Consider the following 7702-nt stretch of genomic DNA (forward strand, 5'->3'; position numbering starts at 1 on the left):
AATGTACGCCCATCAACTTTTTAGCTTTCAGTGACATTACTTCACAAAGAGGACGATTACATTGTCAGAAAGTTCCCGATCAACAGTTCCCAACCTCCTTTATTGGAATCTCCTTATTAACATCAACACATTTTTACTTTATCTGGGCTTTTAGTATTTATTGAGTGAGAAAACTATATAATGGCAGACAAGTTACTATCAACCTAAAATTGAGAATTAACTTGTAAGTTATTAATATTATCTGTAGATATTTTTTAAAATAATAGTTATATGTGAAAGAAAAAAAAAGTCACTCTTCAGGCAAGACTCGAAGACCTGTATTTCTTAAAGCTCTTTTGGTTGCAAATAATGGAAACAAAATCTGGCCAGACTAGATTAAGAGGCTCCAATGAAGAGTTAATTGCCAAACCTTGGGAAGGACAGGGTCACAGTCAGTGGTGGTTCATGGCTCCACTCTAGGGCATGGACATCACCATGACTCCAAGACTCTCAGTTCAACAGTCCAGATTCCCTGCACTTAGAAACTTACTAACCCAGATTGGGTCACTTATTCACTTCTAGACCAGCTATGGCCAGGGAGGCGGGACATAGATATAGATATAGTTGCTGGGGGGTCATCCCTGGGTATCCATTGGGATCAACAGTGACTTTTTAGAATTTTTCCTCCTCCTTGAACAAATCCCTTTGAGAGTCTCTGAGTAGAGTCTCAGAGCTATCCTTTTCTGGTGACTCTCCTAAAAATGGCATTCCCAAAGTTTAGGAATCTGTATCTTCTCTGTCATGATACTTGTCTCTCATGGTTCCATTCTGCTTTAGCAGTCAAAATTAAGGACAGAGTAGTATTTCCCCTTATTGTCTTCTCTTTCTTCTGAGATACAAAAATACCAGGGGGACAGGGTAAATTATGAGATGCTCTTCTTTGAACAAAATTAGATTTTAGGCATACATCAGGAAATTGGACGTATTTGGCCACTATTCATCTAAAATTTCTGTAGAGGAGAGACTGAGTGGGGACAATTTGATTGAAAGGGAAGGTAGGAGATTCATCTTGAGCCACCCTTTTCATAACAAGTCCAAATTCCACCCCCAATATTTTATGTTTAGTGGATACCATAGATGTCCTGCCCAAGTTTTCTTTTCCTGTTGGTGTACCCATTCCAGATGTGCTGAGTGTTGGCTGCTAATAACTTATAGCTGCCCCCTTCTCTGGGAACTGCTCTCAATTGAACAAGAATCAATAACGCTCGGAAAGTTACATCCTCTCAGGAGGGGGAGATCTTAATGCTCAAAAACTCATTCAAATTGTATAGTTTTTCCTGAAGATCACACTGTATTAGTTGGCTAGAGCTGCCATAATAAAATACCATAGCCTGATTTGCTTAAACAACAGAAATTTTTCTCACAGTTCTGGAGGCCAGAAGTCTAAGATCAAGGTGCCAGCAGGGTTAGTTTTTCCTAAGGCCTGTCTCACTGGCTTACAGGCGGCCTCCTTTTTTTTTGTTTTAATAATTTTTTATTGTTCAATTACAGTTCACATGCAATATTATATTAGTTTCAGATGTACAACACAGTGATTAGACTTTACATAACTTGATATAACTTATATAGATTTATATACCTTATGAACTGATCACCCCAATAAATCTGGTACCCATCTGATACCATACATAGTTATTATAATATTATTGACTATACTCGCATTCTTTATGCTATACATGCCCATGACAATTTTGTACATACAAATTTGTATTTCTTAATCCCTTCCCCTTTCTCACCTATCCCCCCAAACCCCTCCCATCTGGCAACCATCAAAATGTTCTCTGTATTTATGAGTTTGTTTCTATTTTGTTTGTTCATTTATTTTGTTCTTTAGATTTCACATATAAGTGAAATTATGTGATATTTTTCATTTGCTGTCTGACTTGCTCAACTCAGCACAATACCCTCTGCATCCATCCATGTTGTTGTAGATAGCAAGATTTTATTCTTTTCTTGGCTGAGTAATATTCCATTGTATATATGTACCACCTCTTCTTTATCCATTCATCCATTGATGGACACCCAGGTTGCCTCCAAATCTTGACTATTGCAAATAATGCTGCAATGAATATATGGGTGCATACATGTATATCTTTTCAAATTAGTGTTTTGGGTTTCTTCAGATAAATACTCAGAAGTGGGATTACTGGCTCTTGCTTTGTCTCTTATTATAGCCTTGGTTTTAAAGTCTAATTTGTCTGGTATAAGTATTGCTATCGCTACTCCAGTTTTTTGTTTGTTTGTTTCCATTTTCACGAACCACCGTTTTTCATCCCTTTACTTTCAGTTTGTGTGTGTCTTTTGATCTGAAGTGAATCTCTTGTAGGCAGTGTATATAAGAGCCTTCTTTTTTTTTTTTAACACTTTTTCAATTTATTTTGATATTCCATCTTATTTTATATTAATTTCAGGTATACAGCATAGTGGTTAGACATTTATATAATTTAAGAAGTGTGACATTTATATAATTTACTGTGTCCTCACATGGCCTTGTCTCTGTGTGTGTGCATTCCTGATGTCTCTTCCCCTTCTTATAAGAACACCAGTTATCTTGGATTAGGGCCCCACCCTTATGACCTCATTTAACCTTAATTACTTCTTTAAAGGTTCCAAATACAGTCACATTGGGGGTTAGACCTTCAACATAGTGATTTTTTTTTTTTTTTAAATTGGGGAGTATTGGGGAACAGTGTGTTTTTCCAGGACCCATCAGCTCCAAGTCAAGTTGCTGTTTTCGATCTAGTTGTGGAGGGCACAGCTCCCTGGCCCATGAGGGAATCGAACCGGCAACTTGGGTGTCATGAGCACTGCGCTCTAACCAAGTGAGCCAACCAGCCGCTCCAACATAATGATTTTTGAGGGGACACGATTTAGTCTATAACAGACACTCTACCTGTTCCTTTTCTCAGTGGGACTTACAAACTGCCCTTAACCAAAAGCACAAGAATATCTCCAGGCTAGGCGCCTTGTAAAGAAGGATTATACAATTTTGATAATTCACAGTGACATTTAGCTTAAACACCAAATAAGCACTGACTCAGGAACACCAACTGGCAGATTTAAACATTGCTACTTTGCTAGCTGCTCATTTTGAAGTTCTAATCATGGAGTCCCATGATTAGCATATCAAGGCTGCTGTGGAATATTTTTATACCTGTGGAAACATTGTTATAGAATATGTTCAAGACCAAGTGGAGATAATTCATTTACCTGTTTGTTTGTTTTTTTTTGGTTTTTTGGGCATCCAAATTAGGGAAAAGCAAGCAGACACACTACATGCATAGTGGCTTTAACCAAAATCTTTCTCCAACTGACATAATATCAGTCCTCTTGGGTTAGATTCCATTGTCATGGACAAAAAGGAGGGAGGTAGGAAGAGTTATGTGTTTAATGAAGGTATAAATTTGAACAAAATTTTCTCTGAAAGAAAAGAAAAAAAAGAAGAAACTTCAGACTTAGTGTTTATCAAACTGCCAACTAACTTGAAGTAAGATTCAAAATAAATATGTGAACTCTCAGCTCAAAGACAAATTTTCCAAAAACTGATAAGCCCTGTTCAAACAAAGCTGAGGTACAAAAAGATCTAAACCACAGCTATACATACAAGTTCTGACAATTAAGTTTGCAAACTCATCCTAGAAAAAGTGCTACATACCTCTTTGCTGAATATCACTATGGTCACCTTCAAAGTACCCCCTTTGGGAAGTTATGCACTGACATCAGTGCCTAGTCCACCCTTTAAAGCAGTTTTGGAACTCTTTTTCTGGAATGGCCATCAGAGCTGTCATCGTATTACCCTTGATGTCCTGAATGTCATCAAAATGTCTTCCTTTCCATATTTCCTCTATCTTTCGGTAAAGAAAGAAGTTACTGGGGGCCAGAGCAGGTGAGTAGGGAGGGTGTTCCAATACAGTTATTTATTTACTGGCTAAAAACTCCCTCACAGACAGTGTCGTGTGAGCTGGTGCATTGTCGTGATGCAAGAGCCATGAATTGTTGGCGAAAAGTTCAGGTCGTCTAACTTTTTCATGCAGCCTTTTCAGCACTTTGAAATAATAAACTTGGTAACTGTTTGTCCAGTTGGTGCAAATTCATAATGAATAATCCCTCTGATATCAAAAAAGGTTAGCAACATCGTTGTAACAAGTTCACAAACTTAATTGTCAGACCCTGTAAGTCCAATATGTACGATCTATAATTTGAACCTTAGCACGTAAAAAAAGTGGATTTTCATCTGGGCTTTCAGTTTTCCTCCTCTCTAATTGTGTGCCAAAATAAACAGAATTGTTCATATGTTGTACATAAAATCACTTTTATAGTATTGCATACTGTCAAATATCACGTGAATAATATCATAAAGGGTAATATTACCAGGAATGAGTGGTTTTAAGTATTGATCAAAGAAAGAAAAACTCTTGCACTAGCTAAATGCACTGGTGACCACTGGCCTCTCCCAGGCCCAGCCACATGCTGCTTCTCAGCAAGGTTCAGTCAGTCCCAGACATGTCATCACATTGAACACAAGTACATATTCACTGACTCCAGCATTTCCTGGTTGACTGCATACTTTTGACTGACGATGCTCAAACGGTTTGGTGTTTTGGCTATTCCCCCTTCTGAACACAAAGAGCTCTGTTGTACCTGTTGAGAGCCATCTTCAGACTAAGGCCCAAAGTCCACGTTCAGAAATAGCAAGCGCTCCACCGTTTACCTGTCCCAATGCCATGAGAACCTTAGGGAATCCACATTAAACAGCCAGAGCAGAAGGTATATGGTTTGCATGTGGAAGATAAGTTTTGGTCCTAGCCGAATCTTTGTCCTCGTAAACTCTTTGTAATCTTGTATTGACAGGTAGCCAGTTACCACAGAGAATGGGAAAGAAGCCAGATGTAGTTAGCCTTTGCCTCAAAGGATCCTGGATTCCACAGGTCCATTTGTCTGCACTACAATGACTATGAATAAGAATATTCCTGTTTATTTCTGCTGGTACATTTGCTAGTAAATGTGAATATTGACACCAAAGGGTCCAAGTCAGGCTTACAGTCTATGGCAAATATAAAGACTTTGAAATAACACATTCTTTTGGTGAAAGGATGGGAAAGCAGGCATTCGTATAGTGTTGGAGGGAGTGTAAATTGGTATAACTTCCATGGAAGACAACTCAGCAGTAGGTATCAACACTGCACATACATTTTGGCCAAGCAATTCCACTTCTAGAAAAATATCCTGAAGATATATACTCATTGATTTGCAAATGGACACGTTTACAGGGTATGATTCTCAGTATTGTTTATAATAGAAAAGTTTGAAAACTAAATGTCCATTAACAGGGGACAGGTTAAATAAATATGGTACACCCATCTAGAGGAATACTCCACAGCCATCAAAAAGAATAAGGCCACTCTCTATGTGCTAATGTAGAAGGATCCTCAAGAGCCACTGCTAAGTGAAGAAAAGCGAAGTGCAGAACAGAATACAATGTTATCATGCGTGTTAAAAACATATCTGTGAAAATGATCTATATGATGTAGTATCATATAGATAGTCATAATATAGTTTCTGTACAGACTATCTTAGGAAGATTATAACAGACTAGTATCAATTATTGCTTCTGGGAGCTCAGAATCTGGATGCCTAGGATAGAAGAAAAACTTACTTTTTATTCTTTATCTTTTTGTAATTTTTTTTTTGTATTTTATAACACTTTTATTAAGAATGAACCCGTATCAGAATTCTTAAACTTAAACAATGGGGAATTGAAGTGTTGAAGGATACACATGAGGGACAAAACCCCTTTAATTTTCTTATTGCCTTGATACAATCAATGCGTAATATTTAACCACAACTGAATTCCTTATTAAGCAAACATTTTTGCTTATGCTGCCTTCTCTGTATCTTTCTGTGGCTTTATCTTTTGTTTGACTTTCAGCAATTCTGCCTGGATAGCTTTTAATCTTCTGGTGCTATCTCCGGAGCTTTCTTAAGATCTGCCAATTCCTGATCATATTCTTTTAATCCTTGCCATCCTTGCGCTCTATGGTACAGTGCTTTGGTATTTGATGGGTCTATTTCAAGAGCCTCCATTGCTCCCTGCCAATTTGACATCTTCAATTTCCAAGCACCAACATTCAGCATGCAGCTTAAAGCTACAGGTTGCAGCTTTGATCTATCTGCTTTCTCACACTAACAGCCTTTGAACGTTCCACATATCTTAAAGCTTTTGTATATTTTTTAGTGGCCATCTCCCTGTTCTGGGATTTGAAACAAGTATTTTCAATGTTTTTTAAGTCTTCTGTTATTAATATTTTATCTACATCTTTTAAATCTATATCTGCATCCTCGGGGAAATCTGAGTGACTGTCATCAGAACCGTTCTTTTGGGAATATTCCCCAAGCATCCCTTTCCTTCAATTCTCTGCATTCTGCAATCGTGCACAATTTGGCCAGTTTTTCACCTTTCACTTCTACATTTTCCAGAATTCTTGCCACACCTATTCCTTTAATTACTTGGCCAAATACCACATGTTTCCCATCCAAACGAGGAATTGGAACTGTTGTGATAAAGAACTGAGAACCATTTGTATTGCAGCCTGCATTTGCCAGGCTCAATAAACCCTCCTGGTCATACTTATAATAGAAATTTTCATCTTCCAATTTTTCATCATAAATACTTTCTACACCTCTCCCATTCTGATTTGAGAAGTCTGTACCCTGAATCATAAATGTCAATAATTTGATGGCACGGGCATCCTTTGAAATGGAGAGGTTTCCCAGTTACGGGCCCAATGCCTTTTTCTCCTACATACAATTCATGAAAGTTTTCTGCAGTTTGGAGTACAATTTAAACAAATCTAAGACAATTCAACCAACTTGCTCGCCTCCCATGTCCATGTCAAAGAATATGTGGGGGTTACTGGGGTTGGAGGGCTTCTCCTGGGTGGAGGGACGTTACATTTTGACTTGCAGACGCATGTGGAAGCGGGCTCAGCACCGCCCGGCCTCTCAGGAGCTGAAACCCCAGAGCGGCTCTCTCTGGGAAGACCTGGCGGTGGTGCTGACTTCTTTTTATAATCTTTTAAATTTTGTAAGATGTACACATCTTCTACCAAAAAGATTTGGCAAATTTTACCAATTCAAAATTTTACCAATTCAAAAAATAAACAAATAATACATAAATTTGAAAAATCCTGCCACTCTTACAAGAGCGTAGGCTAGGCTGGGGAAGAAGAGAGAAGCCTTAAATGGCTTATTTTTGCTACTTCTTAGCAGCTCTGCTGAAAGTGGTGATGGAGAAAATTTATTTGCTTAACAAACACTTACATAGTACTTCTCCGTACCAGGCCCTGTTGTCAGCACTTTATAAATATTTAATTCAATCCTCATAACAACCCTAAGGAAGTAGATGCTCTACAGATGAGAAAATGAGACACAGAGAGATTAAGTAACTTGCCCAAGGCCACACAGAAAGAAAGTGGCGGAGACAGGAGTTGAACCCCAACTGTGTGGCTCTAGAATTCGTGCTCTTTATAGATGCTGTGTCGTGCATCATGATGTCCTGAATGTGAAAACTGTGGCCTTGATCATCTTTAATATAGTCAACCAAAATAGTCATGTTCTAAAACATTAATTCAGAACCACACCCCAGTCCCCTTTTATTTTTTCT

At 38.1% G+C, this 7702-nt stretch overlaps 1 pseudogene; it reads right to left on the reverse strand.

The window, feature by feature from the left end:
* Positions 1-5896: 5896 nt before the first annotated feature.
* On the reverse strand, positions 5897-6993 carry LOC117022558 (peptidyl-prolyl cis-trans isomerase D-like; annotated as a pseudogene).
* Positions 6994-7702: the final 709 nt, after the last annotated feature.

This window comes from Rhinolophus ferrumequinum, chromosome 5 (assembly GCF_004115265.2).
Source record: "Rhinolophus ferrumequinum isolate MPI-CBG mRhiFer1 chromosome 5, mRhiFer1_v1.p, whole genome shotgun sequence".
In the NCBI taxonomy this organism is placed as follows: Eukaryota; Metazoa; Chordata; class Mammalia; order Chiroptera; family Rhinolophidae; genus Rhinolophus; species Rhinolophus ferrumequinum.